Source organism: Pipistrellus hanaki (genome assembly GCF_964339955.1).
Source record: "Pipistrellus hanaki genome assembly, chromosome: 12".
Lineage (NCBI taxonomy): Eukaryota > Metazoa > Chordata > Mammalia > Chiroptera > Vespertilionidae > Pipistrellus > Pipistrellus hanaki.
The window spans coordinates 50,755,626-50,774,281 of NC_140514.1; the positions used below are offsets into that span (position 1 = coordinate 50,755,626).

The 18,656-nt window shown below is 51.3% G+C and overlaps 1 protein-coding gene and 1 pseudogene across 2 annotated transcripts in view; one reads left to right on the forward strand and one right to left on the reverse strand.

Annotated features, from left to right (window-relative positions):
- Window positions 1–18,656, reverse strand: part of LOC311631356 (uncharacterized protein) — a 388,370-nt gene that overhangs the window by 277,732 nt on the left and 91,982 nt on the right. The gene's annotated exons all lie outside the window — the stretch shown is intronic.
- LOC311631121 (beta-galactosidase-1-like protein 3) lies at window positions 1,235–18,102 on the forward strand (annotated as a pseudogene). Its single transcript has 18 exons — window positions 1,235–1,241; window positions 4,621–4,715; window positions 4,803–4,888; window positions 5,194–5,317; window positions 5,771–6,006; window positions 6,532–6,599; window positions 7,231–7,326; window positions 8,220–8,328; window positions 9,982–10,073; window positions 10,206–10,287; window positions 11,276–11,340; window positions 12,035–12,119; window positions 13,188–13,325; window positions 14,145–14,225; window positions 15,166–15,272; window positions 16,565–16,709; window positions 17,260–17,331; window positions 18,013–18,102. The product of its transcript is annotated as a beta-galactosidase-1-like protein 3 (transcript).

Here is an 18,656-nt window from a genome sequence, read left to right on the forward strand (position 1 = left end):
CCCAGGCTGGATGGGGCGGCTTGCAGAGGCCCATTGGGTCTTGTCCCCGGGCTGGATCTAGGCGGCAGGCAGGCTTTCTGGCAGCAGGTGGAGGCCCAGACTGTTCTGGCCCCAGGCTGGATCGAGGCTACAGGCAGGCATTCTGATGGCAGGGAGAGGCCCCCGGGGTCCCGGCCCTAGGCTGGATCGAGACTATAAGAGGAGGCCCATTGGGTAAGGGCCCGGGCTGGATCGAGGCAGCAGGCAGGCATTTGGGGAGCAGACAGAGTCCCAGGGGGTCCTGACCCCGGGCTGAATCGAGGCGGCTGGCAGGCATTCGTGTGACAGGCGGAAGCCCAGGGGGTCCCGGCCCCGGGCTGGATCGAGGCAGCTGGCGGAGGACCATTGAGTTGGGCCACGGGCTGGATTCAGGCGGCAGGCAGGCATTCGGGCAACAGGTTTAAGTCCAGAGGGTCCTGGCCCCGGGCTGGATCAACGTGGCAGGCATTTGAAGGCAGGCAGTTGCCCAGGAGGAGGCTTTTCTATGACAAGTCTTGTATTCTCAGACCTGTGAATCAATATCACCACGTAATATTTCATCCGCCCAAATAGGAGTTATTCTATAATGAGACAGGTCACCAGCCATAGAAAAAGAATTTGAAGGGTGAGAATGGAAACAGCCAGTTGTTATTTTAAGACATCTTTTAGGGTGAACCCTTTTTTCTTAAAGCTACAAATGTATATGAAACAGTAGGTAATTTGCTATTAATGTAAAGTTTTATTTCTCTCACCTGTGGACATTACCTACTTTTCTCTGTCTGTGCCTAACCCTGTGTCCACTTGATTATCTGTCCCCATCATTTCATGAGCCCATTTCTCCACCTGCCATTGCCTGTTTGAAACACTGGCTATTGCTGAAACCTGTTTGAATCAGTGGATAGAGCATCGGCCTGCGGACTGAAAGGTCCCAGGTTCGATTCCGGTCAAGGGCATGTACCTTGGTTGAGGGCACATCCCCAGTAGGGGGTGTGCAAGAGGCAGCTGGTCGATGATTCTCTCTCGTCGATGTTTCTAACTCTGTATCCCTCTTCCTCTCTGTAAAAAATCAATAAAATATATTTTTTTAAAAACCACACTGACTATTTGTTGGTAATTAAGTAAAAACACTACCTTCTCACAATCGTTACCTCTGTGGAGGTGAATAAGTTGAACTATAAGATAAAGATATCTCTGTAACAGGAGAATGTTTGACAACATGGAAGGTAGAAAAGGAAATGTGTTCCATGTCACCAACTGACACCTAGACACGCGTTCTAACGACACGAATGGGAAACTGTCACAGCAGTGGAAACAACAGGCCCCCATTATCCTGAAAACAATACACATTCCAGGATAAAACAGAGAGAAGGAGGGCTAACCACAATGCCATTTCCCTTTCCTGTGTGAAATGCTTACCAGCCTGCACATCTCTGCAGTTCTGGATCCACTTAGGGCTTCTGTAAATCATTATTTTAATACATTTTTGAAAAAGTAAAAACCTACATTTCATGTTTTCCCCATGAGCATTTTTCTAAGAGCTGAGGGTGCCGACCACCGCAGGGCACTAGATATTTACAACTCTCCATGACAGCTGTCAAGAAAGGAATGAGCATGCCGAGAAGACCCAGAGAGCAGTATCACCTCGCCCATTAGAAGGGACAGCTTGCCCTGGGCCCCCACGGACATACCTGTGAAACAGGAAACAAAGCTCCCCATCCCGAGGTCTGTCAGCATACAACCAGCAATGTCTCCTGCTAAACATTCGGCACAGAGTGGCCGTCAAGACCGGGCGCCATCAGAACCAGCTAGATGTCCCCCAGGCCCATTGGGACAGAGCACCCAGGCCTCCAGTGTGACATCACAATGCACCGGGGGCACAGCTGCTGCGTCTCAGAGCCACACCCTCACATCCTGAAGGCCAGAGGCACCCAGCGTTCCTCTCTGTCTTTGAGGACAAAATGGATTGAAAAATGACACAAACCCCCAATACAGTCAATCGTGAGAATTTCAAGTTGAGAAAAAATAAAACAGACCCATTGATTCTCCCACACAAGCCATTCTCAACAAGTCTTTTTCTCCAGATGTCTAAAGATTCCACTTCCAGCAGCTATTAGTGCAAAGGACCCCCCCCCCCCGCCCCACCCTCCCACCCCACTTAGATAACAGTAGGTTCACAAAGACCAATGCCTTTTTGTTGTTGTTGTTGTTGTTGTTAAATCCTCACCTGAGGATATTTTTCCATTTTAAAGAGCACAGGAGAGAGAGGGAAAGACAGAATATCCATGTGAGAGAAACACATCCATTGGTTGCCTCCTGCAGGAGCCCTGACCAGGCCAGGGAGGAGCCTGCAACCGAGGTCCATGCTCGACTGAAATTGAATCTGGGACCCTTTGGCCCGAAGGCCGAGACACTATCCACTGAGCCAAACCGCTAGCTCTCCGCTAGACCAATAACTTTTAATCTTTTTATCTCAAAGAACAGCCAGTTCTGTCTCCTCTGTTTCCTGTTGCCCAAACCGATTTCCCAGGACTCCAGACCCTCCCCTGAGCCTGAGCCCTGAGCTTCCCCTCTCAGCCTGTCAGTCTTCTGTGTAAGAGGGACCCCACTCTCCCCTGCGGGGGCCCCAACCACTTCCATGGTGAACAGGCCCTTGTTGGGGGCTTGCTATATGCCAAGCGGGTTTTTAGGTGCAAGGATCCAATAGTGAACTAGACACTCTGTTCAGAGAACAGATTTGTGGGAATTGGGTACTTTTTTTTTTTTTTTTTTTGAAAGGAAGAGATGGGCTGCATGATTGTATTGAAATGTTTTAGCGCAACATTGGAGGAGCTTAAAATCTTATATTCTAAACCCATGGTTGGCAAACTGCGGCTCACAAGTCACATGCGGCTCTTTGACCCCTTGAGTGTGGCTCTTCCACAAAATACCACAGCCTGGGCGAGTCTATTTTAAAGAACTTGCGTTAGAAGAAGTTTAAGTTTTAAAAATTTGGCTCTCTGAAGAAATTCCAGTCATTGTACTGTTGATATTTGGCTCTGTCGACTAATGAGTTTGCAGACCACTGTTCTAAACCAATGCAAGCACTGTAGTTGAACTTGCTCCTGAACTGACATACCCGGCCAAGGAAAGCTAATTTAACTGAATAGAATTTAACGTGGAGACTGAAGAATGTTGGGGCATCTATCTTTCTCTGCCCTACCACCCCCTTACGGCTAGACATACGGCAAGTCTCCTCCACTCAGCAGGGTCGCACAGGACTGACACCTTTGGTGGCTTCACTTAACATTTCCACACCATGGGTCGCAAGGAATGGGGCATGCTGGGACGAAGACAGAGTCCTTCTGTTTTGAACAACTGACTTGATCTGATTACATGATCACACTCTCTCTCCAAAGCCATTTTAAGACTCAGCAAAACGCTAGTTTCTGGACCAGCAGAAACGATCCTTTCTGACGTCAGCACCCCTCTGCTGTAGGACGTTTTTCACCTTGAAGATTGCTGTTCCAGTTTGCGAGTGACTTTATTTTCTACCCACAGAGCTGAGGTCAGAGAGTTTGTTCTGTCCAGGATTCAGCAGGAGGGACGGACTGTCCTTGACCGTTCCTAGGCTCTGTCTAGGCAGCCAGATCTTTCTCTTTGGGGCTGAAGAATGGAGTTCCCTGTCCATCAAGTGCATGTGATACAATTCCTGGAGTCAGAGCCAGACTTCTGCCCCCGAGGCCACAGGCCCCCTCCTGAGAGAATGTTGTAAGTAAAGGGCCCCCTGGCATTCGGTGAATTTCCCCTCCATCCTCACTTGGGGCTACTTTTTTTTTTTTTTAACATTATCCTAACAGAGCAACTGGTATTTGCTTATCTGTACTTTTTCTTTGTTTTCCTGAGCACCTTCTACCTACATTTTTCTTGTAACAGCTTTAGTTCAAATAATCAGTTGCCTTGAGGCTTGCTACTTCCAATGACAAAAGGCAAAAGGACATTTCATCAAAACAAAGAAAATGATGCTGACCTATGCACTTGGTGGCACGCATACTATTTCACCATTTTATTTTATTTTATTTATTTTTTAAAATATATTTTATTGATTTTTTACAGAGAGGAAGGGAGAGGGATAGAGAGTTAGAAACATCGATGAAAGAGAATCTTCGATCAGCTGCCTCCTGCACACTCCCTACTGGGGATGTGCCCGCAACCCAGGTACATGACCTTGACTGGAATTAAACCTGGGACCCTTGAGTCCGAAGGCCGATGCTCTATCCATTGAGCCACACCGACCAGGGCTCACCTTTTTATTGATGTCAATGCAAAATCAGGCCCTTTGCTATCAAGTTGCTGAGAGGGCGGATCACCACCTCCCTCTCTCTGGAACACGGTGTTGCTCAAGCTGTCCTCCCTTCCTCGCACTCAGGTCTGCCTTTGTCTTGGTCGGCTGGTTGGTGACACCCTCCTGCCTCGCTTCCCTTGAGTAGGCAGTCCCAAGCCCCGTGGGCACAGAGCCCAGAGTCCAGCAGCGTCCGGACCTCCCAGAACTCCCCGCCCCTGGACTCCTTGTCAGGCTGTGGTGGCTCGCAGCTCCCAGTGCACCTGAACCCGATCCCCCTGCAGGCAATTGGCAGGAGCAGCGTGGGAACCTCGGTGCCCTGGCCTCCAGCTATGAGTTCCCCGGGGCGCTTCAGGTGACTCGTCGCCCCTACCTGGAGGTCAGGGCCCCTTTGGTCCACCGCCCTCCTGGACCCTCAGATCTGCCTGAGATGCATCAGCCCCCCTTATGAGCTCTTTCCCTCCAGCACCTTAGTGATGCCCACGCCTCAGAGCATCTGTCCCCTGCCCCAGGGCAGGACACCCAGTCCTTCCTGAGCCTGGTGCCTGAGGGGTCTCCACTGGTCACTGAGCCCTGAGCCCACCCCGCCTCCCCACCTCCCCAGGGCCCTGCCCATCTGGCTCCTGAGAGGCTCCTAGGACTGAAGGTCTCTCCTGAACTGGAAGGGGCTGCAGAGGGAGAGAGGGGACAAGGGGAGGGGGCTGGGCTAGCTAGAGCCCTGTGTGTGCCCAGCCTCCTGGTGCCCGGGCCCCTCGCCTGCCTGGAGGGCCCCTCACCTGCCTGGAGGGACGGGTTCCGGGCCGTAGATTCGGATGAGGCCAGTGCTGTCCCCTCAGAGTTGTTTCTCCTCTTTCCAGCCCGAGTCTCTCATGGAAAAGAATCCTGAGCGTCTTTTTCCTGCCCTTGATCTCAGCAGGCTTTGCTCCTCAGGCAACATATAAAGAGAAAAAGAACCTTCCTGTCGCAGCCACAGGAGAGCAGGTCTGCCTGGGGGGAGGGGAATAGGATGGAGGGGGGTCAGGGATCTCCTTTTCTGGAGAAGAGTATCAGAAGCGTGCACAGAGCTGGTGTGTCCTGTTAGCCAGAAGGTCTCCCGCTGGGCGTTGGCTGTCTCTCCTCTCTCCATCTCCTCTCTCTCTTCATCTCTCTCTCTCTCTCTCTCTGTCTCTCTATTCATCTCCTCTCTCTTTCTCCTCATATCTCTCTGTCTCTCCATCTCTCTCTCTTCATCTTCTCTCTCTCTTCATATCTCTGTCTCTCTCTTCATCCTTCTCTCTCTGTCTCTCTATTCATCTCCTCTCTCTTTCTCCTCATATCTCTCTGTCTCTCCATCTCTCTCTCTTCATCTTCTCTCTCTCTTCATATCTCTGTCTCTCTCTTCATCCTTCTCTCTCTGTGTCTCTCTCTTCATCTCTCTCTCTCTCCATCTCTCTTTCTCCATCTCTCTCTCTCAGCAGGTTTAACTGGTCACATCTGACCCCTCTGGAGCTGAAAGACCAAGATTTGGGACTTCAGACACAAAGCACCCCTGAGAGCAGCCCACACTTCACTCTGGAAGGGCACAAGTTCCTGATCTTTGGGGGCTCCATCCACTACTTCTGGGTGCCCTGCGGGTACTGGCGGGACCGCCCCCTGAAGCTGCAGGCCTGCGGCTTCAACACTGTCACCACGTGAGTGCCGCCTGGATCCTCGCTGCACCTTCCGATGAGCCCTGTCCAGCTGAGCCTTTATGATGATGAAGGGCCACCTGCCTCTCAGACTCCCAACTCTCGTGTGCGCACACGGATGATGTCACTTTCCTTAGTCCATGTCCATCATCGTTTTGAAACTTCTCTATTCTTGTTTCGATTAATTCCTATCAACAACTTATTGAGCATATCTAGACACTGCGTTTTCCCCTTCTCTTTACATTTTTAATGGGAATACCAAGAATGGGTGGTGAGTGGGATAATTAGTGCATCCATCCGAGGAATCTAGAATCAGGATCATTGATAGCTTAGATCACAACCGGGTGGCAGAGAAAGGAACCGTTGAAAGCAGTCGTTGTTCATGTAATACAGGTGTCACTGCCATGGGACACTTCAGCTTGCTCCAACATAGTTCCCTAGGTTTTCAAATAGGTTTGGGACTGACCTAGGCCTGGTCAGGAAAGAAATAGGAAGATGCTTATTGTACTCCCCTCTCTCCTGCCACAGCTATGTCCCCGGGAACCTCCACGAGCCCCAGAGAGGCACACTGACTTCTCCGGGAACCTGGACCTGGAGTACGTGCTGCTGCTGCTCCTGTGGCCTGGCCTGGGCCTGGGCCTGGGGGCAGGAAGGGGCTGGAGGGCTGTTTAGGGACCATGGTGGCATCTCAGCTCTGCTTGGAGAGCCTGTTCTCAGGCCCCCTGCCAGCTCTGCACCAGGACCAGATGCTCTCCGGCTGGGAGCCTGCTAGTTCCAGTGCCCAGGCCTCCCCTGGGCCCAGCCCTCCTCACTGCAGCCCGGAGGAGCCTGCTCCCCTCTCAGCCCTTCCTGCTCTGCAGTGGGGTCCCGCCACCTGTGCTGGGAGCGGGCTGCCCCTGGAAGCAGCAAGGTGGTCGGGTCAGGTTGAGGGCAAGGACCCCGCCTCCTGTCTGAGAGCCCCCCTCCTCATGAGCCGGGGGGCTGTGCAGAGGGTCCTGGGCTGGGAGCTGGTGAGAACCCAGCTGCAGGCCTCAGACCTGTGACCACAGGTGCAGGGTGACCTGCTCTCCAGGGTGGGGCTCGGCCTTCCCTTCACTCTCCCTGTCTCTGGTTGGGAGGAGGGCAGGCCAGCGGAGGCTCCGGGCTTCTCTGCCACCTGCGGTGTGTGCTGGCTCGTCCCCACCCCCGCTCGGACGTCCTCAGAGTGGCCGCCATTGACCTTGCCAGGGCCTTTGTCCGGCTGGCTGTGGAGGTTGGGCTGTGGGTGATCCTGTGTCCAGGCCCCTACATCTGCAGCGAGATCGACCTCGGCGGCCTGCCCAGGTGAGCGTGCTTTGAGGGGAGGGCTGTGTCTGTTTGTTTCACTAAAAGCAGAGCTGGAATCTGACAGCTCGGAGCCCGTGTTCTCAGGGAAGGCCCGGTGAGTTACGGGCGCCACTGTCATCCTTGTCCTGGTCACAGATGCGGGTCCTGGTGCCGCGGGCGCCAGGGCGGGAGAGGCAGCATCAGGGTGGTCGCAGCTCTTCCTTCCTGTCTCATCTCTGGTCTCTGTCCTGAGGTGGAAGGGGTTCTGACAACCTCTGGACTTGCTCTGCGGGTCCCCTCTTCCCCTGGCTTTTCTCTTATTTTGTTAGGGGAAGACCATGCTCTCTACTGAGCTGAGGGACCTCAGCTCTCCTCCGTTCCCCCTTTGCCTTCTCTCCTCTGTGAGGCCGGGCCATTAGTGCAGACAGCTGGGTGCAGGGTGAGCATCCAAGCACATGCTCCCCTTCACACCACAGCTGCCAGGTGTGTGCAGTCTCCGGCTCAGCTCCAGGGGGCACCCTCCTCCGGTCACTCAGTCAAGGCTCTGTTTCCTCAGGGATGAGCATATTCTCCCATCCAGCTCAGGAGCCGCAGAGGCCTGACATTGAAGGAAGGGATATTTTAGCAAAGGAGCAATGCCCTGCTCTGCTCAGCTGGAGGCCCCGCCCCACCCCTCCCCGCCAAGGGCCTTGATGGAGCTGCTGCACCTCCTAAGCTGGGAACTGTCACCAGACACTTGTCAGTCGGACAGCACATCAGGTAGGATGGTCCAGAGAGCATCTTCAAGGTCCCGTGAGGGCTGCAGGAGATCAGAAGACATAAAGCTGGGCTGGAGGGAGCTCTGGAAGGAGAGCTGGCTGACCTCCTGCCTTCCCAACTCAAGCGCTGAGCTTGTCCCCTTTCGCCACCAGCTGGTTACTGCAGGACCCGGAGCTGAGACTGAGGACAGCCGACCAGGGCTTTGTCCAAGCGGTTGATTGATACTTTGATCATCTGATTGCCAGAGTGCTTCCTCTCCAAGTAAAACGGCCTTCTGACATTTCCTTCCTGAAGTGAGAGGCATAGAGACAGCTGGTTCTGCGTAGCCACAGAGCAGGCCGGGCCCAGGCTCTGAGAGCTGAAGCTGACACTCTTGCACTCTAGACCCTCATCTAAGTTCACCTTCGCCCCAGGGCTTCCGGGAGCACATGCATCACTCCTGCCAGGACCCACAGAGCAGAGAGCGTGGATGTATGATGGTGCTTTGAATGTACTTGATGTTCTCTAGGCTCACTGCTCTTTCTACTGCTTATTTCTACTCCTAAGTGAACTTGGCTGTTTTATTTTTATTTTTTTAATATTTTTATTGATTTTTTTTACATAGAGAAAGGGAGAGGGATAGAGAGTTAGAAACATCAATGAGAGAGAAACATCGATCAACTACTTCCTGCACACCCCCTACTAGGGATGGAGCCTGCAACCCAGGCATGTGCCCTGACCTGGAATGGCACTGTGACCTCCTGATTCATAGGTCAACGTGCAACCATTGAGCCTCACTGATCAGGGTCACCCCGATTTCTTAAAGTGTTATTTTTAAAGCGAAGGCTGCACAGGTTGCATGTGAATGAGCACAGGTTGTGACTTAGTGGAGTTTTAGGTAGTTAGTATGTGGTTCATGAGTTGAGAGCATGCGTGTTTGTGTGTGGTGAGTGCTGAGCTGGAGTTCCACCAGGTGAGAAACCCGGCTAGCCTCCGTGTTCCTGCTTCCTTCCTCCTCTGCCTCTGAGTCGGCTGGGGCCCTGGTAGGCTCTGCTGGTGTCCCATGGGGGAAGAAAAAGGGGGTCCCCTCTGTTTTCTCAACAGGCCCTGCTGAGCAGAGGGATTGTGGAGCTGCTCTTGACCTCAGATGCGGAGAAAGATGTGCTCCAATATATATAAATTGGTTTTAGAGAGGAAGGGCGAGTGGATGGGTGAGTGTCAGCAGGTGAGTGTGTGGCTATTAGCTCTCCTATTGAAGCAGCTAATTAGTATGAGAAGAAGCGGAAACAGCTGAAACTGGTTTGGCTCAGTGGATAGAGCATCAGCCTGCAGATTGAAAGGTCCCAGGTTTGATTCTGGTCAAGGACATGTACCTTGGTTGCAAAAGAGGCAGCTGATCAATGACTCTCATCAATGTTTCTAACTCTCTATCCCTCTCTCTTCCTCTCTGTAAAAAAAAAAAAATCAATAAAATATACATTAAAAAAAAAAGTTGAGACCGTTTTGGCTCAGTGGATAGAGCGTCTGCCTGTGGACTGAAAGGTCCCAGGTTCGATTCCATTCAAGGGCATGTGCCTTGATTGCAGGCACATCCTCAGTAGGGGTGTGCAAGAGGCAGCTGATCAGTGACTCTCATTGATGTTTCTAACTCTCTATCCCTCTCTCTTCCTCTTTGTAAAAAATCAATTATATATATATAAAAGAAGTAGCGGAAACACTGAGGGTGTGGTGACAAAGACTAGGGCACTGGGACCCCTTGTGCCACCTAGGGCCTGCAGGTGTCTGAGCATCAGACAGGAGAGGAGAGAGCGTGCTGCCAGGTCAGGAAACAGCTAGGAGCCGAGTGCCCACACCAGCGGGGTCAGGGTTCCCAGCCCCCCCAAGACCTTGGGTTTCCCACCCGCAGCCTCACTTCCTCTTTCTCTGCTGCCTCAGTACCGCCAGGGAGGCCCTGCCATTGCGGTGCAGTGGAGAACGAGTATGGTGCATTCGCCAAGGACTGGACGTACATGCCATGCCTTCACCAGGTGAGGAACCCGGCTGGCCTCCGTGTTCCTGCTTCCTTCCTCCTCTGCCTCTGAGTCGGCTGGGGGCCCTGGTAGGCTCTGCTGGTGTCCCATGGGGGAAGGAAAAGGGGGTCCACTCTGTTTTCTCAACAGGCCCTGCTGAGCAGAGGGATTGTGGAGCTGCTCTTGACCTCAGATGCGGAGAAAGATGTGCTCCAAGGCAGCATAGAAGGAGGTACGCACTTCGGCTTATGTATTTTCAGGGAGCACGGAAGCACTTCATCCCCAGTTTCAATTTTGAACAAGCGTCAGAAAGAACCAAGAATAAATATCTATATCTATATCTATATCTATATCTATATCTATATCTATATCTATATATCTATACATCTATCTATATCTATATCATTTTTTTTTCTTTTACAGAGGGTAAGGGAAAGGGATAGAGAGTTAGAAATGTCAATAAGAGAGAATCATCGATCAGCCACCTCCTGCACACCCCCCACTGGGGATGTGCCCGCAACCAATGTACATGCCCTTGACTGGAATCGAACCTTGAACCTTCCAGTCCACAGGTTGACGCTCTATCCACTGAGCCAAACTGGTCAGGGCTAGAAACAAGAATATCAGGGAGTGGACAATGCACGTTGAAGTGGACCTTAGAGAGGTGGTATTGCTATGAGAACCCAAGGTCAAAGCGCAGAGTTCCCATAGCAACGCCATCCTTCTCCTCCAACCTGTTTTCCTTCAACAACAGCTGCGAGGGAGCTCTTCTGTCCTCAGCCCACCTTTCCATATTTATTTATTACTTAAAATTATCAGGGTGACATTGATTCGCAAAACCTCACAGGTTTCAAGGGCACAACTCAACAAAGCATCATCTGCACGCTGCATCGTGCGCCCATCGCCCCAAGCAAAGTCTCTTTCCATTCCCATTTTCTCCCTTTGCCCACCTCCTCTTACCCCCAGGTCTAATTCCTGGGTTTAATCATTTTGTATGACCTTGGCCTGTTCCATTTCTCTGCACAAAATATGGTTAATTTTAACTGTCCTTGCAAATGCCCAATGACAGCCCTTTGTACGTTACAACATGGGTACAAGTAGCATCTCATTACCTCACTACTCAGCACAACTTTCTTTCATGTGCAAGGCATGGGCCTCTGTGCCTCCCCTGGCAGCAGTTGTCCCAGGGCCTCATGCAGCTTCCCTCCTTCTTTCTACAGTGCTGGCCACCATCAATATAAACTCATTTCGGAAGGATACTTTCATGCACCTTGAGACAGTGCAGGTAAGGATGTCTTAGAGAGGAAGAGTTGTAGCCCCTTCGTCTGCCATGACCCTCACGCCTCCACCGCAACCTGTACAGCTGGTGTTCGATGAGGATAGGAGGCTTGGCAAAGACTATACAGCTTTTCCCCTGAGGCCTCACCTAGGTTCCAAAGCATTTTAGGGAGTTTATCTGTTTCATCAGGGGGAATAAGGAGGACATTCTGCTTCTGTCCCCTCTGTTCATGGAGCACCTAATGGAGATGACCAGAGGAAGGGGTTAGTTGTGATTTTGATGTGGCCCAAGGAGGGGGAGAGTGGAACTCCCTCTTACATGCCATCTTGGATTCTTCTGGATGATGTCCTTACGGTCAGTATAGTTCAGTGGCTGCTCGTGTTTGGCTCAGCCCTGGACTTGAGTGGAGCCTATGGACCTTACCAGCACGTGACCTTGGAGCTTCAATTTCCACGTGAGGAATTGCAATCAGGTCTTTGTGGTTCCAAAGCTGGTTCTGCCCAGGCCAGCTTCGTGTAGGACCAGGTTGGGAATTACAGAAGGTGATCGTGATGTTTAGGGAAATGGAGAAGCAAGAGGTGTCATGGGCTGACTTGGAAAAAAAGAAGCCCAAGTTCCTCTCGTCCGTTGCATTCAGTGTTTCTGACTCTTTTTCTTCTTCTTTTTGTCTGACTTGGTGTTTCATTTGGTTTGCTTCCAGATAGATAAGCCCATTATGATTATGGAATACTGGGTCGGCTGGTTTGACATGTGGGGAGGTAAGCACAAGGTTAAAAATGTGGACGGTAAGTGTTTCTCAGTGTTTGGGCGGAACAGAGGTGCCCCCGGTCATAGGTCATTCACACTCTGCTCTGCTAGTCCATCCGCTCATTCAACCACGACTGTCCATCCAACGCATGGTCTGGACGGGGACGTGGGTAGGCCTGGAGAGGCCCTGGTGAAAAAAAATCACCTGGTTCCTACCCCAGGGAGCTTGTGCTCTAGTGGGCTGACAGATACGTAAGAAGTAAAACACTCACTACCTGACAAAGTGCTTGAGGCAGACAAAGAGGATGCAGTGATAGGAAAGAGGGGGACGGAGCGTCCAGGGGGTGACGGAGGACCTCTGAGATATGACACCTCTGAAGAAGGGGATGCATTTACCAACATTATTTTTTAAAAATGTATTTTTATTGGTCTCAGAATAGAAGGGAGAGGGAAAGAGAAAGAGAAACATCAATGATGAAAGAGAATCATTGATTGGCTACCTCCTGCTCACCCCTTACTGGGGATCGAGCCCACAACCCGGGTATTTGCCTCTGACCGGAATCAAACCTGGAACCCTTCAGTCCATAGGCCAACGCTCTTAGCCACTGAGCCAAGCGAGCTAGGGCCATTTGCCAACATTCTTAATCATCTCTGGGAAGTGCACAGGCCATGGCTGGGAATTGGCACATGCGTGGCAGTCATTATCAGGAGCCGGCAGTGATGGTGGAGAGGGTAGATCCTGGAACCAAGTGTTGGGATTCAGTCCAGCTCTCAGCATGAGCTCCCTGACTAAGGCAGCCTTCCTTCCCTCCCGCCTGAAGGGAAATCATATGGTATTTGTCTTTCTCCGTCTGACTGATTGCATAGCACCCTCTAGCTCCACCCATGTTGCTGCAAGTGGTAAGATTGCATTCTTTTTCATGGCCAAGGAACATTCCAGGTATATACGTACTACCTGTTCTCTCTTCGGTTGTCTACAGATGAACATTCTCAGGTTCCATGTCTTGGCTGTGGTAAAAATGCTGCAACGAACATAGGAGGCCCATCTGTCTTTTCAAATCCACGGCTTAAATTTTTCTCTCCTTCCTTATATTTTGCCTGTACAGTTGTCGTAAAATCCGTGTCTGAATTTATCAAATTGGAGATCTCCTTCAACACGTATATGTTCCATGGCGGGACCAACTTCGGGTTCATCAACGGGGCCACGGACTTTGGGGAATACAGCAGTGTCGTCACCAGCTATGGCAAGTGATGGCCGCTTTGCCCCTCCCCCCGCCCCCTAGCAGTGGGGGTGCTGGAGGCTCCCGAAAACATATTCCGGTACTCCCTTGTTCTTGACTCATAATCCATGCTGAGCAGTGAGGATTTTCTGACCTATGTATCTTTCTTCTGTGATGTTCATAATTCCCCCAACAAGGCTATCACTGCAGTTGATGGGGCTGCCCAGGACCTAAAGTTCATGTACATTGACCCCTTGACTTGAACGGGGGGGGGGGGGGGGGGGGGGGCGGGGGGAGAGAGAGAGAGAGAGAGAGAGCGAGAGAGAGGGGGGGGGAGACAGGGGGAGAGAGAGAGAGAGAGAGATTACAAATGGTGATTGCTAGCCCTTACTGGTGTGGCTCAGTGGATAGAGCATCGGCCTGCAGACTGAAAGGTCCCAGGTTCAATTCCGGTCAAGGGCATGTACCTTGGTTGCGGGCACATCCCCAGTAGGAGTTGTGCAGGAGGCAGCTGATGGATGTTTCTGACTCTCTAACCCTCTCCTTTCCTCTCTGTAAAAACAAACAAACAAACAAAAAACAAACAAACAAAAAAACAAATGGTGATTGCTAGAAGGGCACCGATAGCACAGCTGGGCAATCGGGATGGAAGAGAGTGAAGCGGAGGATGAGCCCAGGGTCCCAACAGCCTCAGAGTCCCAGGAAGGGCGATGAGAAACAGTCCTAGCTAGATTGGCATTGGTCCTGCACAGCCTAGCCTGAGCTGGACTGGGCCAGGGGTGGGGACCATGTGTCTTCTGTCTCCCCCTGGTGGATCAGTGACAGTGCTCTGGTGTCTTGCAGACTATGACACTGTGCTGACAGAGGCCGGGGACTATATGGGGAAATATTTCAAGCTTCAGAAACTCCTTGGATCTGTCTTAGGTACTCAGCCACCATTTTTATTCGAGGGCTGGCCCTCCTAGTGTATTGGGAGGGCAAGGGCAGGGAAGGGTTTCTCCTGTGGGCCTAAGCTTCATGAAGGGCTTCAGAGCAAGGGTCACAAGTTCAAATCCTGGTCTTCCCACAGAAAAGCTGTGTGGTCTGGCGTGAGTGTTTTTAAGCTCTTTAAGCCTCTATTTCTTCCCTAAAATGTGAGCACAAGGACACTCATCTTCTACAATGGTTGTGAAAATTACTGTTCGTAAAGCTCTTACTATGATGTATAACATAATACCCTTACAGACAATAGCAAAAATCATTCTGTTTCATTTTATTTCTCTAAGGAAAGTTAGCTAACCATCCACTGTGTGCTAGAAAGTAGGTATCCACTGGCTTTGCCGAGAGGCATAAGGCAGAGGTCTTACCCCCTAAGGGCCTTCGGTCTATACAGCCAACACTACCCCTTCAGGGTGTCTATCTGTCAGCTCTCCATGCATATTAAATGGCTGCAATCTCATTCTTTCTTTCTTTTTTAAATTCTCACCTGGGATCTTACCTGGGACCTTTCAGTCTGCAGACCGATGCTCTATCCACTGAGCCAAACTGGTTTTGGCTTTCCATTGATTTTTAGAGAGAATAGAAAAGAGAGGGAAAAACAGAAAGAAATATCAATGTGAGAGAAAGACATTGTATCCTGCATAAGAGGAGCCTGCAACCGAGGTACATGCCCTTGACTGGAATTGAACCCGGGACCCACAGACCAGTGCTCTATGCACTGAGCCAAATGGCTAGGGTTGCAACCTCACTCTTGCGGAAGAGAAGTGCAGCCATGCGCCAGGGGAGGACCCCTTTACTGGTTGGTCCTGGGATACGAGAGTTTACGTATAGGGATGGGGAGGCTGGGAGAAGGCACATCTTGCCCCATGGACCACTCTCATTGCAGCATCTCCCCTTCCCGCCTTACCTGTGCTCATTCCCAAGGCTGTGTATCCTCCTGTGAGGCCCTACCTGTACCTGCCGCTGTGGGATGCCCTACAGCACTTAAACGAGGTGAGTACTGCCTGGGTGCTTAGGGGGAGCAGGTCTAGGCCACACAGAGATTCTCTCCAAGCTTTTTCCTGGACAGTGTGAAAACGAATTCTCTGCCTTTTGCCCCAGTTCAGAAAGATGGGGCCAGACCACGTGCTCCTTCCCGGCTGACTGTGAAGGGGCTGCTTGGACTGGGAGGATGAGTGGGATGGGGGTGAGGCTGGAGATGAGAGGGTCCTATTTCCCAGCTCCAATGAACCCATTTGGTGAATGCTCTTGTGGGTCCACATGGTCCCTGTGGGAAAGGCTTCTGAGCTGGGAAACAGGAACCTGGGTTTCCGATTCTTCTTCACCATCCACTAGGCCCCTGCTCGGCAAACCTCGGCTCGCGAGCCACGTGCGGCTCTTTGGCCCCTTGAGTGCGGCTCTTCCACAAAACACCACGGCCTGGGTGAGTCTATTTTGAAGAAGTGGCGTTAGAAGAAGTTTAAGTTTAAAAAATATGTGGCTCTCAAAAGAAATGTCCATCCATGTCCTGTTGATATTTGGCTCTGTGGACTAATGAGTTTGCCGACCACTGTGCTAAGCCAAACCTCGGAAGTTCTACAGGTCCCTGTTCGCCCTTTAAAATGAGACAACCTGCCCTATTTTAAAGAAAAGTTTGGAAACTGTTGGAAACATGTCAAGTCTTGAATTCAGATTGATTTTACCTCTTCTCATCACCATTTTAGATAAAAAGCAGTGCCTGACACACTGTAGAAGCTAAATACATGCTTATTAATACATAATTCTTCAGTGATGGTAGAACATTACTAATCTGCTCTGTTTTTTAAATATATATATATATATATATATTATTGACTTTTTACAGAGAGAAAGAAAGAGGGATAGACAGTTAGAAACATCGATGAGAGAGAACCATGTATCAGCTGCCTCTTGCACACCCCCTACTGGGGATATGCCTGCAACCAAGGTACATGCCCTTGACCTGAATCGAACCTGGGACCTTTTAGTCCACAGACTGATGCTCTATCCACTGAGCCAAACCAATTTTGACTCTGCTCTGTTCATCAGTTGATGATGACAGTCATTGCTCCCTGTCCCATGCCCTCCCCTGCCCCTCACAGACACACACTCACCCTGAGTTTCCTGGTCAGCGGAGATACAAAGCATCAGCACACAGATGTCTTAGCCTTTCTCATCCAAAGGACTTTGGGGAGCATTAGGGGGCACAACAAAAAAGAAAAGGGTCTTAGGGGGAAGGATCCTGACTTCTCAGCGCGGTTCCTGTGTCCGCCTCGGCTCTCTCACAGACGGTCATATCCAGAGCACCAGTCAACATGGAGAGTCTCCCGTCAACGCTGGGAACGGCCAGTCCCACGGGTTCGTGCTTTATGAGACTCGCATCTGCTCCGGAGGCCGGCTCCGTGCGGTGCGGACGTTCGAGACAAGGCACTGGTAGGGGCCAGCAGGCTGGCCGTGGCCGTAAGCAGCACACGCAGCCCAGCTCTGCTACTCGGCAAGGTGGTTAGTCGCTGGTCAACTTTACTGTATGGTAGTAATTTATCTATGTTTATTTAAAAATATTTTTTATTGATTTCAGAGAGAGAGAGAGAGATCAACAATGAGAGAATCATCGATCGGCTGCCTCCTGCACACCTCCTACTAGGAATCAAGCCCTGCGATTCGGCTAAGTGCCCTTGACCCAAAAGGAACCTGGGCCCCTTCAGTTCACAGGTTGGTGCTTTATCCACTGATCCCAACCAGCTGGGGCTATTTGGTAGTAATTTAAAGCACCTACTATGTGTGAGGCATTGAGAACATAAGCTCACAACAAAGAGCCTGGCTTTCTGCTTTATCACAACCAAGTCCACTGGGGCCTCCCTGCCAGCTCCCAGCCACGTGTGAGCACCAAGGCTGATGCTGCCCTTACGGTGACCTCCTGCCTAAACCAGAGCCTCTCTCCGCCCTCTCCTCAGGGAGTCTGACCCCAGCTCTTCTTCTGCAGGTGTTTTTGAATGAGACACGCATAGGGACTCTGGATGATGGTCACGAAGCCTTGAACATCCCTGCAGTCAGGGTAGGTAATTCAAGAGTCTCGATGCCGCTAGACCTTCGACTCCAATGCAACCACTTCCTGGTTCTGAGAGGACCGCCTCGCCTCTAGCACTGCCCTTTGGCATGGCTGGTCACTTAGGGCCCAAGCAGGAAGTGTTTGTCTAGAGCACATGTGTCAAACACAAGGCCCGCGGGCCAAATCCAGCCCGCCAGGCCTTGCAATGTGGCCTGCACCGCGCTGTCATCACTGCACTTCGCTGTCAGTTTATGACATTGTCAGTTTATGACTGTTCAGTAAACCATTCGGCCCGCGATTTAGGCTGGATTTTAGATTTTGGCCCCTTCTCTGATTGAGTTCGACACCCCTAGTCTAGAGCTCTGAGCATCACCGCCTCTCCCAGGCCCAGATACACCAGGCGCTGCAGTATACAAGATTCAGTGTGGATGGAATTTCCCCTTTAAGCCCTGAGCCAACCATGGGCCGAGGGTCTAGTCTCTCCCTAAAGCAGACCAGCGGAAGAGAGAAGAGGCTGGGTGTGGGACAGGAGCACGCGGGGTCCTTAGAGAGAGGAAGAACGGCTGGCCCCCGGGCATCCTGTCTCCCACTTGCTTGCCTTTCCACATGGGACTCAGAGGAAAGGCGGTTCTAGAGTGACCCCCTGGGTGACTGTGGGGGTTCTGTGAACTGGTCTATCCCCAACAGGAATGCCAGCTCCTGAGGATCCTGGTGGAGAACCAAGGACGAGTCAACTATTCATGGAAAATTCAAGACAAGCTGAAAGGTGGGCTTTAGGCCTGAGACACAGGCCGTCCGTTCTCTTCGTGGTCACTCGGACCACCAGACAGGGGCTGAGTTGGAGCTGGGAGGGAAGAACGAGCCATGTAGGCAGAGGGAGACTTAGAGTCCAGGACTGAAGGTGAGGACTCCTTCCCTCTCTGTTGTCCTGCCTCCTTCGTTTCTCCAGGGCAGAGAAGTGGGTGCTGGCTTGTCCTGTAGCAGGATCCAGGCTCATCTGGCGAATTATAGGGAAAGCTCTGGTTTTCTAAAAAATATTGGTAAAAAATAATGATTTCTATTGATTTTATTGATTCAGAAAGAAATAGAGAGAGAGACATTAATGATGGAAAAAAGGGAAAGATGGGACTAGAACCCAGGCCAGACTCTGGGCTCCAGAAGAGGAGGTATGGATCACTATGATGGGTAAGAGGCCCCAGGTTCCAGGGGAGACTGTGCTGAGACATCAGGACTCAGTATGTATGGGGTTCTCTGTGTCCAAAGCCCAATCATAGTCACCCTAACTCAGGCCCCAGGTCACCACCACCAGAAAATCCTCCGTCTTGGTGTAC